Raw genomic sequence first — 13,047 nt, 5'->3', positions numbered from 1 at the left:
AAAAAAAATAAACATTAGTGGGTTTTGCTCCAATGGAGACACCCTATAACATAATACAGTTAACAGAAAATAAACAATAAATTAGTACTTGATCAAACAAGGTAAGTTATCAAATTAATAATAAAATGTCTTGAACAAGACGTGCTTTCAGTCTTCTGTTGACATTTTCCTTTGGCCAATGTTAAAATGGACAGCAACCTGTTGATTGGTCCAGATTTTCTAGAAAATTGTAGCACTTAGTTTTCGGATGTAGTCACAGATGGTCGGAATTTCTAATTCATTATGAATCTGTCGATTTCTAACAAACCATGGAAAGAATTTGTTGTCTATTCTCAAAAACTTGTTTCGGAATACTTGAAGTTTGTTTCATTTTTGATTTATGGAGGCAAGGACCCCAAAACTGGAAACAATCAATAAGTTAAGAGGGGTCTGAATATTCCTTGGTAGGATTTAAAAGAGCGCATTTTAAGTTTACGAGATGATCTTCTATTGATAATTGGGTACATTTGGTGCCACATCTTGTGTTTGCTTTGATTTACATTTTTGAATTTAAGTGCTGTTTAGAAGTAAGTATAGAGTCTAATAAGACACCCAAATATATAACAGTTCTGTCATTTTCATTCCCATGGTATGAATGTTATCTTGAATTTCCTAGACTGCCTTTAAAGGGATTGAAATTTTCTTAGCGAAAATATTTTTCGCTTCACATATTTAGAGGGTTAAGTGCGATTTTCCAATTAACGAAACCAATCCCAACAGTAGGTCTGTATCAGTCTGACTGCATGTCAACTGCTGTGTCAATGTCTTGATGTTGGGAAATCAAGGCAGTGTCATCAGCGAAAAGAGCAAGCGTAGAATGAGCTGGAATGGGGTAGGTCATGCATGAACATAATAAGACAGGATAGGTCCTAAAATTGAGCCTTGTGGCACAACCATCCCGGATCTGTCGAACAGTGGAATGAGTAGTATATATTTTTAACTGAAAAAGTCCGGTTTTTTCTAAAAATGATTCGATGATGTTTTTGCCAAGTACTTTGGGAATCCATTTGAAATAGCTTATACAGAAGGCCTTTGTGCCATACTTTGTCAAAGGCCTGAAGCAACATCCAGAAACAAAGCAGCAGAGTGTCTTTTATTTTCAAACCCATGCACTATTGTTTTGGTGTTAACCTCGCAAGTTGCTGCGTAGTAGAATGTTTTGCCCTAAAACCGAATTGGTGGGGAGGAATACAATTGAGCATCTTCAATTAATCTGCATTAGTCCTCTTCTGTATTAGCTTTTTCAAATACCTTTTTGCCAGAGTGGGGTATAGTGCTGAATGGGTCCTGTAAACTAGAGGGATTTCCCTAACAGGCTTACCGGGGCTTGTGGATATACAATAAACTTCAGCATGTTTTCCCAGTGTTTAGGAAAGTAACGCAACGTGTAGGCATGCATTAAATAAAGTTTTTAATAGCTGATGGCTGTTGGCGGGAGTTCCTTTATTATTAAGTTTGTTATCAAGTCATACCCAGGAGCTTTCCTCAACGGTAGGTATTGGGAATAACATTTCTAATTTCAGATGTTGAAGATATACTGATGGGAAGCTCAGCAGATAAGAATGTGCTATTTAAAAAACCTGTTGACTTCATCTTCAGTTTTGCAATTAACAGTAGGGTTAGGGGAATAAGCATTTTCAAAATAATTCGCAATAACCTCACATTTTTCAGAGTCACTCTGGTACGTCTCCTGGCCTTGTTGAAGGGGAGGGATCGTAGAAGGCGGTTCTGAGAATTCTTTTGGTTGCCAGCCTCATTGAACTATCGCCGGGGTTTATTTCATCACAAATATTTCTGATAGTCATTAATTTTGAAAAATATCTAATTCTGAATTTTATTTTCCTGAATGAGCCTGTTAAGCTGCATGCGATCTTCTGGATGCCTGGTGTCTCAGCCACCGTCTCCTAAAAACATGTTTTTACTTTAATTAAAATTAAGAATTTCTTTGCGGAGGGCGATTAGGAAACAAAACATGGTTTGTGATTGTTTTTGCGACTGCATTTTTTAACCCGAAATTTTTTTAATCAGCTCAGTGTAATTGTAGTACACAGTTGTCATATATTCTTCGAAAGACTGTAAACAATTCGGCAATGGGATAATATTAGTTTTTTTCTAATTCGTTTATGAAATACAGCCCAGTCAACTTTACCATTTATTGCAGTGTTCAATGGAGGATTGGTAAAATCAGGGTTCTAATTGAACAAAAGAATTACAATATTACTGGTTAAAGTGGTCCCAGACGTTTTATACTCGCATAAGGTTTGGCTGTACTAATCGGTTCATTGAAATTATTAAACAAAACAATACCTAATATGTCAGGTTGCTGGTTTCTCTGCCACGGATTAAACTGTTGGTTCTAACAGGAGCAGATATAATATAATAGTTGTACGCGATCAAGTAGTCATTCAATTTATTACCCTTTGGGTTATTAGTGCGACATCCCCATAAAGTGGTTTTTTTACTGTTTAGATCTTCCCATTAAAATAGTAGGACTATTATTATAGAGAATCCTATTAAAAATCTACATCAACAGAAACGTTTGTTAGGAGGTAAGTAATGCTGATACTAATGAAAAGTTTGAGTCCATTATTGTAAAAATATTTTTTATGGAAACAGCTTCTAAACTTTGTAACTGGGGAGCAAGAAATTCGTGGTGTTTTATGTTTCTTTTGATCAAAATTGCGACACCCCAGAGGCATGAGGAGCCACTCGGTCCTGTCTGTAAATAGAATAGGCCACTTATTTTATCATTTATCATTGGGCAGTAAGTGAGTTTTCAGTGACACATTGCCTAAATACATCTATATTATGTCTCTTACTAGGAAACTCTGTTAACAGAGATGTTTTTTGTCCTTTTCAACGCCATTGGCATTCACAATTGAGAACAATTAAAGTTTTTAAAGAGAGTTGGGGCCTGATTGTTTTAGTCACGGGACATTTTTAAAAGAAAGGAAGCAATTGAACCTGCTGAATAACGCTTTTTTTCAACCTGGGGTATGAGTATTTTTACATACATTGCTTATTATTTCGTTCAAGACCTGAGATGATATACCTGCTATCCAGAGATTGTGGATCCTCTACGGAGTTTGCAAGTTGAAGGAAATGTACGACGGCATGGAGCCACCTCAGCATAGCTGGGGGAGTTCATATTCAACGGAGGAGATCGAGGTTGGAGATGATTTTGGTTGAGTTTTTCCCTAGGGTTCGTTGAGTTTTCGGGTTCGTGTCCGTTGTAAACTTGTGTGACGAGGATTCTTGGTCGTTCCCTATAGGAGGATTTCTTGCGGACCGGTCAAATTTCATGCTTGGATGCCCATCGAGTAGTATTTATCACCTCCTGATAATTTGAAGTATGTTTTCCTCGCCGCAGTTTAAACCACACACTGGTTTTGGTTTTCTTTTACTGACCGGGCAGTCTGAATAGAGATGGGATCCCGAGCACCGACACACAGCCGAGGGTCCAGTCTTTTGCAGAAGTTTTTTTGTGTGACCAAAAGTCTTGGCATCTCAGGACACTGTGTGGATGTTTTTTGACTTTCCTTTTTAATTTCCACTTTAAACTTATGGCGTTGAAACAATTGATTCAAGGTTCATAATATCGACGACCCAACTTTTCCGAATTCCTCCAGCTTCTACCAAATACAGAGTGGCATTGGACTTTTGTTTTTTGTTGAAACAATTCTTGATACTTTTAATGGTCGGGATAAAACCCATGTTCCAACACTAACTCTTGATTGATGATTTCTTCGTCAGTTAGAGAGTAGGGGAAACATTTACGAATGATCACTTTCAAGGTTTTTGTCCTGGGGAAGGATTTACTTAAACGTGAAAATACTTTTACTTGATTTGTTTTCATAAAAGTTAGTTAGGTTTCCTGTAGTCATTTATTTCTGTTAGGTTTATCTTGAATCGATTTAGGGAAGCTTTTGATTTTCAGTTGTGATAACCCTTTTGATAATTACATTGACACTGTAATATCTTTTTATTATTTTCTTGGTGGATTATTTACGTCACGCAAAAATATTGGTGGGATCTTAGGATCGTGATTTATTTTTCTTTATATCATCAGTGAGATCCTGTGATTCCATTTTTTCATGTCCATTGTTGTGAGTGAAAGGAAGACAGTAGCTAATGATCTGCAACATTGGTATGGGTTGGTTTCAAGTATCTTGGAATCGGTTTTTTGAATGAATCTCACACTCACATACGAGGGTAGTACTACTCTTAGGAGGTGGAGAAGCATTTTGACAAGTTTTAGTAATATGTCGCTTTATTTGGGGGATTCACGAAGTCGTTGTTCGGTTTGTTATTCGGGAAGAGGGAACAGGTTAGGGCATTTCATTCATGGTCTAACGTCGAACTTTTCGTTCCGAGCGGGAAACAATTCATTAGGCCTGGCTGGCTGTCATAGCGGTTTAGTGAGTAGGTTTAAAAACATTTTTAGGTTAAGCCTTTGTTTAAATATTTGAATTTGAACATCAAATTTTCTTGGGGTTGTGAATCGAACTCTTGTGAATTAATCTCAAAACAAATACAATTCTAAATCACGGGTATTAAAAAGTTAAAAAACAATAAATTATAAAAAAACACTTAACATAAAACTTCTTTTGAAACAAACAATTTCGAAGGAATAATAGCGGACTAGGAAAAAAAACCACTAGGTTTAAAAACTGTTTTGTCAGTCAGCTGTCGACTTTCCAGTTTGATTTTGATTTTGTGTCTGGACAGTCCAAGATTTTAGGCCATAACCGACTTGTGCTACAGGTCAAACTAGGAGGATAAAACATTCATATTACAAAAAAATTTATTTGTGTAAATATATTATGTTGTCAAGGCAAAATGATTAAAAGACTTGATAGGATGGCGGGGATTTGTATTCATCTCAGTTGCTTACAAGTTCTATGTACTGTAATGTAAGATCTTGTCAAGCCTTACTTGAGGCGTTTTTCAATGTTCCTCACTAAAGAAAATGTTACATATTTGAGATATTTTTCTAATTTTTAACTGATTAATTAATTAAGCAAAATTAATTTTGCTTTAATGAAAAACTATGAAACAAATCTTATAATTAAATTTAATATACGTTAACATATTTACTTACAATACATATTTTTACATTTTCACATCAAAAATACCAGTTTCAAATAATATTTAACTATAAAACATAATATCGATTGAAAGAGAAGACTAAACTTAATACAAACATAACACGTTTTTATTAATATTTTAAAAACTATAAAAGTTATGTTGATTTTTTTAGAAAGCTGCATTTTTCCACTTGTTCGTGTTATTTTACAGCTAATTACTCTTACATTTCCTACGAATATTTTTTGTATTTTGGTTCATTCTTATTGTCTATACAGAAAAATATTTTTGGAGTAAAATTTTTTTCCGCAATCGTCCGTATATACGGACTGAATGGTTTTAAAATAGAGAAAAATAATTTTAATAAACAGATTACTAGGAAAGGATCAAGATTAGCGATATAAAAAAAATTGTTATATGGAACGGTGCCAACTCACCGACGTCGTTCTCGCTTCAGGCCAGGCATGCGGGATCCGTACGTTTGGCTTAGATCCTCAGGGCTCCTATGGGAACGACCGATGTCCACGGGTAGACGGACAGTTGGTGACACCTTTATCACTCACAGCAGTCACTGACGTCGGGGTGAACACATAGTTGAATGTATTCAATCTGTTGAACAACTCCGACAACCACCCTAAAGGGATTTTATAACGGGGCACGTACATTTTTTGGGGAGACCTCTCGTGCTCAAATCATACCAAGATCAACTCCGTCTGCATACTCTAGTAATATGTTTTACAGTGGGGCAAAGGGGCCCGCACTTTTTTGAGCTAGTGACCGCTTACGCTATGTCATAACAAGAAGAGCTCCAACGAGCTACTGAAATCCACGTGCAGCCCACGCTTCTCTGAACAATCAAACACCATACAATGCCAAACGGCCAATGGGAGACAATCACTCGATCGGGTTTTTGCAGTTTTACATATCATATTTATTTACTTGTACTTTTGTTACTTTGTACTTGAAGTCATATCCAGTTGACCAATGTTGGCGTTGGACGAGTCACAGTGCCTATTGTAGTAAAGGGTCACTTTGGTTTGGGGGGGAGAGGGGCGTATTTAGGGATGAACTCTTGGAGTTTTCGGGTTTTGAGTTTTGAGTTTTAGGATTGGGATTGGGCAGGTCTATGGCAAAAATTTTCAAAAAAATCACCCATTGAGTAGTAACTCTTGGTGATAAGGAATGATTTTAATTCACTCTTAAATTTTTTCCCATCAGCAATGGTTTTTATTTGTGTAGGCAGAGATTGAAAGATTTTCAGACCTGCATATTTTGGCTTATTTTCAAAAATCTTTTAATCTGTGCTGTATAGAAAAATTGTTTTTGTGTCTAGTGTTATATTTGTGTGTTGTATTTACATATTCCAGGTTATTGAGTTTGATGTAAAGCGAAATTTCAAAAATGTAAAGGCAAGGTGCTGTTAAAATTCCCAGATTTTTTGAAATGATCTCTGCAATGAGCCCTAGGTGGAAGATTCAAAAAAGGCCCTAATGGCCTTTTTCTGCCAAACAAGAATCCTTTCTAGATTTGACTCCCTATTCCCCCATAGGCAGATTGAGTAGGAGATGTGCGACTCGAGCAAGCAATGGTATATATTTTTAGATAGTTTGTGATTTTGAAGTTTGCTTAGGTTGGCGTAGGACAAAAACGCCCTTGGACAGCTTATTTTCACCAATGCATACAGACCTGTCAGCAAATGATCTTGTTTAATTTGGAATTTCTTTTTTGAATTGTTTGAATTGTCATGCATTTAGTTTTTTCGGGGTTTAATTTCAAGCCATTTTTGGCAAAAAATTGGGCTAAATTGTTTGCTTTTATGAAAAGATCAACTTCCAAGACATTCTGATCTGCATGCTTGGTGATGAGTGTCAGAGTGTGGTGTCATCTGCAAACATGTAAAGATTGCTTTCTGGAATACTTTTTGTTATGTCATTTATGTAGACCAGAAACAGTAATGGACCGAGAATTGATCCTTGAGGTACCCCGCTCTGGATCAACTCTGGTTTCGATGTAAAATTTCTAATTTCAGATTTTGTTTGGTGTTGGATTTTAACTACTTGGCTTCGGTTTGTCAAGTATGATGAAAACCAGCTTAGAGCAGAATTTTGAACGCCCACTGTCTGAAGTTTGTCCAACAGAATGCCTACATCAACACAGTCGAAACGCTTTAGAGAGGTCGGCATAACAGCTTGACACCGTTTCCCCTGCGTCGACTGCATCGATGCAGTCATATGAGAAAATCAATCAGGGCCAAATACAAATATTTCAACGATCTGACTTCGTCGTAGAACATAATTATTCTACGAAAAACAATGAACACATTTGGATCGAATTGTATATCACATAGTATTAATAATTTAAGATTATGCATTGATATTGTAGTTTATAAGCAAAAAAGGTAACCAAATAAATTAATGTATTAAATTAATGAAAATATATAAATATCACAATATTTTGACGTGGAAAATGGTAATTTCTTACGTGTTCTGGTTTGATGTTTAATTTAAAAAATGTTCATCAGAGTAAAGACCTTTATTTAATTAAAACACACACGCAAAGATCTGTTTGAAACAACATAACGACAACATTGTATTTTTATTTTTCGTGAATGGAGTTAAATATTTGGGGCCAAAAACTGACTTAAAGAACGGATTGCTATGTTATTTTGTAATTACGGGAATAATGAGCGCAATACTAATATATCAAAAGCAGAACATTTTATATATTGATTTATAATCATAATTTTAAAATTCAAGCATGCCAATATATACATATACATCAATACATATTTACATCCATACACTTTGATTTATTCCACTATTACTATGTTTTCATGGTTTTACATACTTTGGGTATATACAGGCTTGGCTTTTACAGGTGTGACGGAAAATCCAAATGCTTTCTGGAAATTTGGTTGAAACAGAAACAAAATGGTGACGATGTTAGTTATGGTAGTGTTGTCATTTTCAGTTATATGTGATTTTCTGGACTTTGTGTAAATTTCGACAATTATAAGGTGCGTGGTTCTATTAATATAAATAAAACGTCGATATTACTTTATCATAATTAACTAATGAGTTATAGTTTAGTAATAGTTTTCTCTTAGTGTGAAGAAAGTAGTTGGTTGAAAATCATTGCGTTGTCATTGTAGAACTTGCAATATGCCTGTTTACATTCACGCCATATTAAGTCTTATTACGTTCGTCAGCCTATGCAAATTCCCAGCCGGCACATCCTCTATTTTCTGCTAATTCGGTTTATATTTGATTCAGATTAATTTTCATGCCTGAACGACAAGGAGGATTTTCTTTTGTTATGGTGTGTAGACCTGTACAATTTAGAATATGCAATGACAAACTAATATGCTAGGCTATTCAAATATGCATTCTTTCTTTACAACCTTTTACACCAATAATAGCGGCGGAAAAAAATGTTGGAAAGGTAAATTTACAGTAATATGACTCCTTATAATCTATTTGACCCAAGGCAGGATAAAATTTGTGAACCTGATATACCTTGTAGCCTCTATAAATTCAACGAAACAATTTATTTTATCTAACAGAGAAAGATCATCCAGGATTAAATTCAAGATCAGATTACATGAGCGCTTGTTATTAACATTTTATATTTATATTCATACATAATTATCTACTTATATAACCTAATAACAAATAGTAGATAGGGGCGGTGTGGCTTCCATATAATACCAAAGTATCAAATTTAATCAAAGTAAAGAAATAATGTTTCCTTTTGGGAGGTAGAAACAAGTACCGATCATCACAATGACATAATTTCCATAGTGTCAAGTAAAGTCTATTCTTTCTAATCATGTAGTTTTTTTTTACTCTCCGGGTGAGAAAAACTCTTCCAAAAGTTTCAAAAAGTTCCAAAAGCCTTCTAACTGATAATACCAAAGTACCATCGTCTCAGGTGCACAATTGAAGTGGATTATGATGTTTTTGGACATGATCCCAAAGCACAGCATTTTTAGGCTAAGTGTCTCTGTTGTCAAAACTATGCAGAATTAATTTTCAACGTCTTATGGCTTCTCTTCAGACAGATGTTCACTCCAGATACCACGATTCAGTTTGTACCAGAAGCTGCCATTAAATGCAAAGTGAAATGGAAGGTTAACTCAATTTTGCGTTGAATCAACCCTTCTCCCCAAAGCTAAGGTGACGTGGTTAATATAAAAAAACAAAACTGTATTCCTCCAGTCATCTCCCATATATTGTTGTAAACACCAATAGCTTCAGCTGATTTTTTTGTGGGCCTGATTTCATTGTGGCCAAAATTATTACCACATTAAATCTATAATTTTTCATGGAATTACCAAACAATTTTTTTATCTCCAGGAAACATGTTTTAAAGAGCTGTGACTATAACATTAAAAAGCAACCTAATCAAAAACAATCTTTGAATGATCGTGAACAGTAGGGATTTTAGCATCAATGATGAGGTATAGGTGCTAGGTAAGTTAAGGATTACTTCCCCAATTGGATAGAAATTGTTGAGGCCAGCTGCTATATTTATAATACGGTTTAAGTAACCTCAGATTCCATTTTTATCTGTCCTATTGCAAGGTCTAGAGTTCTGCTTCTGCAGTGCTTTAATTATACACATGATCTAGTTATGATAAAGTGACACAAAGTAGGTACTGTCTGTTTGAAATACGTAGACAATAAATTTGGACAAAATCAAAAGATAGAATTTTTCTCCTGAAAAAATAATAACTTGTTTTAAATTGTGCTCTTTTACAGATTTGCAGTGACAATCCCAAAGGAAATTACATCCTGAGCAGTTAATCACTTGACATATAATGACTTACACCTCAAGGAAAAGTTAGAGGTAAGCTAGCTATTATAAACATCAAAATGATCGTGTGTTTGTTATTTAAAATTAAAATTATTGTGTGTGTTGTTGTTTAGAACTGTATTTAGATATGATTTTATATTGATAAAGTTTGTTGTCTGCTAACATAGTTAAACTCGTCAAACTGCAATTCTTAAATTCCCGAATGTAGTTGAAAATAGTGAAGTCAACTCTTGCACCAGTTTCAAGTGTGGTTGGAACAGAGAAAGTTTTTTTTTTAATTGCAATAATCCTAAAAAAAGTTATTGAATTTAATGAAGAAAGTAAGTGTTAACAGTTCGAATTTAAATCATTTATTACTGTATAACACATTATAATAGGCTTACTACATTTTCTAAGCATACAATTTAAGAATTTACGATTCTGTCAGAATCAAGTCTTAAAGGTCATTAATTTACTAAAGTGACGTAATACAAGTTTCATACACTAATGTAAAGGTAGCAGCACAATGAGGAAAGAAGAAGGAAAAAATTTAATAGTAGCAAAATGCAGAGAATTTTGATTGTCATAAAATACCATTTAAAAGGCCATTTCACGCCTGTATTCCAAGAACGTCCACATATGAGTATGGAAAAAACTTTACATATATTTAAATTGAATCATTTATACTGAGTCCACAAATGTCTTGGACATTCCCATACAGATTGCTCACTGAGTGATCAGCTTGGAACATACAAGTGGAAGGACATTGCAGATACTGGTGTGGAAAAGTCTCAAGGTCATTGGACGGAAGTAGTCATCCTAATTCGGTATAGATTGTATGCAACAATTGTTAGGGAGAAACATATAACTACACTGGGACTCATTATATAGGCCTTAATAAAAATTTATGATTCCAGGGCGACCACCTAAAAACAAAATATGCACATGGTGTGCCGAGAGTAGACAACCGCTGAAGTACATTCTGCCAACCCAGCACGGGAAGAAAGAGTTCTGTTCTGAGACTTGTCTCTCAGAGTTCCGGAAAGCTTATAATAAGGTAACTAAATGTTTCCATTATTTATTACATTTACATCAATGATTCAGATAAACATAGCATTTATTCCAAGATGGCCAAACCATTTTTAAAAATAGAGTTTGAAAGCTTTAAATTGGTGTCAAATGTGATGACCTCTTCTGTTATCTCGCATCTTACTGATTACATTTGAATAATTTAGTTTTCTTGCATAAATCTGACAACATTGAATAAATAATAATATCACTCTAGATATGTTATCTACAAGGCGTGGTCGTCGTATGTCTGTATAAGTTTATTAAATCGGTCTTGTTTTTAAATTGTTGTATGTAAAGATTGGAATAATACCGAGTGAATAATATATATAGAGTTGTGAGATGATTATAATATGTATTGTATTGATAGTTTTTTTTACCTTACAGTTTTAGAATTGTTACTTAAATAAATACTTTTAATAAATACAAATAGTGTTATAAGTATCCAAAAAGATGTTAAAAAATATGTGTCCACATATTTAAAGTGCATATTTATACAAAATATAAAATAATCAAATTGTGGAAACTGTTGTTATAATAAAAAATATATAATATTGTAAAAGTGTTTGAGATATTTGTCAAACAATTTTTTACTTTTATGAAAACCTTACTAGGAAATCTTTAAACCTTTTCATAAGAAATGATTCAACACTCATTAAACAATTTCCGTGCTTTTATATCATGAGCATTATATCACAATTTCTATCACTAAGAACAGATTACATTAATGGCATCCAAAGTACTAGATTTTATAAGTAGAAAAATAAAAAAATCCATTACATTTTGTAAGTTACCTGAACTCGTGTATCAATTACGGATAATTTTATTTTTTTGTTTCATTGATGTCTTATGGCCTTTTCTTTTTAAAATATTCAAATTGTACTCTGTGAGAAACCGGAATTCAAAAGAAAACAAAATGGTGACTAAACACACATTGTGGTTTTAACGAATGAGACTCGCTGTGAGGTGCACAGTAGCCAATGAGAACAAATGATTGCAGGGGGCCTGCAGCCAGTGTGACAATGTGATCCGGGGCTCTCCCTGTCCGCTTCGAGCAACCCGACTCCAGGCACAAAGATTTCTGCAGCACCTCTTGTCTCAACAAGTTCCAGAAAGATTCCAGTGTGGACCAGAAGAGAGGTAAATCTTGTAGCACATCATTCAATTTAACAGGCGTAATTATTATCTTTGAGTCAATGAACAACTATTGTACATTTATTTTTATTATACAGGGTGTAAAAAAAGTCCAGCACGGGTTTGATAATTCCTGAAACAATTACAGGTAGAAGCAATAGAACATTAGTATATCATTACTTGTACCTTATAAATCTACTTTTTGAGGTAACTTACCATGTTCGGGGGATGGCCTCGCCATAGGAGTCCAGAAGAAAATTCTTAAATGAGAGCAGGAGGTCGCAGTAGTACCTCAAATTAAAGGTCTTTATTGGTAGAGTGCCAATGCCGAAAATCTGACCTCAAACGGTTCATCGACTTTAAAAAAATTACACTGGTTTTTAAAGTTTCTGAAACATTTATAATTGTGAGGTCCTGTTCTAGGATGGTTTAAACCCCTTTGCACGCCAACGTAACCTATATTACGGCCGGTCGGCTTAACTCTAACTGAGGAATCGTCCAATGGCCGTTAATATAGGTACGTCCACGTTTTTCGCCTGTAATTTTCTTATAGTTCATCTGATTGCCGGCGGAAATTTTGACTAATCGATAGTTGATTAGTTTGCTTTGAAACCACAAAGGTAGTTTTATTCCTCTATGGACTGTTTGTTTTGGTCGTATAATTTGAGCTTCGCAGCTGTTGGATTGTTTGGGTCGAGAGATGAAGTGAGGTTACGTTCGTGATTGCTGTGCGTTGTTTTTACGTTTGTATTTCTCTCATTACTTTTGTTTGTTAGGGCATTTTTTATTATGCTCTCCTTTTTATTAGATTTATTGGTACTTTTGGGGATTATACCCGACCACACCCAGACATGTAATCGTTTATTTTGAACTATTTAGCTTCTACTGATTACTAGATTAGCGTAAAACAATATTTCGTCAATATAA

General features: G+C 34.6%; 1 long non-coding RNA gene across 1 annotated transcript; it reads left to right on the top strand.

Moving 5' to 3' along the window:
* Positions 1-8,031: 8,031 nt before the first annotated feature.
* On the top strand, positions 8,032-12,108 carry LOC124374928. Its single transcript, XR_006923627.1, has 4 exons — positions 8,032-8,140; positions 9,885-9,972; positions 10,836-10,975; positions 11,987-12,108. It is a non-coding gene; the product is annotated as an uncharacterized LOC124374928 (long non-coding RNA).
* The last annotated feature ends 939 nt before the right edge of the window (positions 12,109-13,047 follow it).

Source organism: Homalodisca vitripennis, unplaced genomic scaffold, assembly GCF_021130785.1.
Source record: "Homalodisca vitripennis isolate AUS2020 unplaced genomic scaffold, UT_GWSS_2.1 ScUCBcl_11331;HRSCAF=20554, whole genome shotgun sequence".
In the NCBI taxonomy this organism is placed as follows: domain Eukaryota; kingdom Metazoa; phylum Arthropoda; class Insecta; order Hemiptera; family Cicadellidae; genus Homalodisca; species Homalodisca vitripennis.
This window is presented reverse-complemented; position numbering and strand designations above follow the sequence as displayed.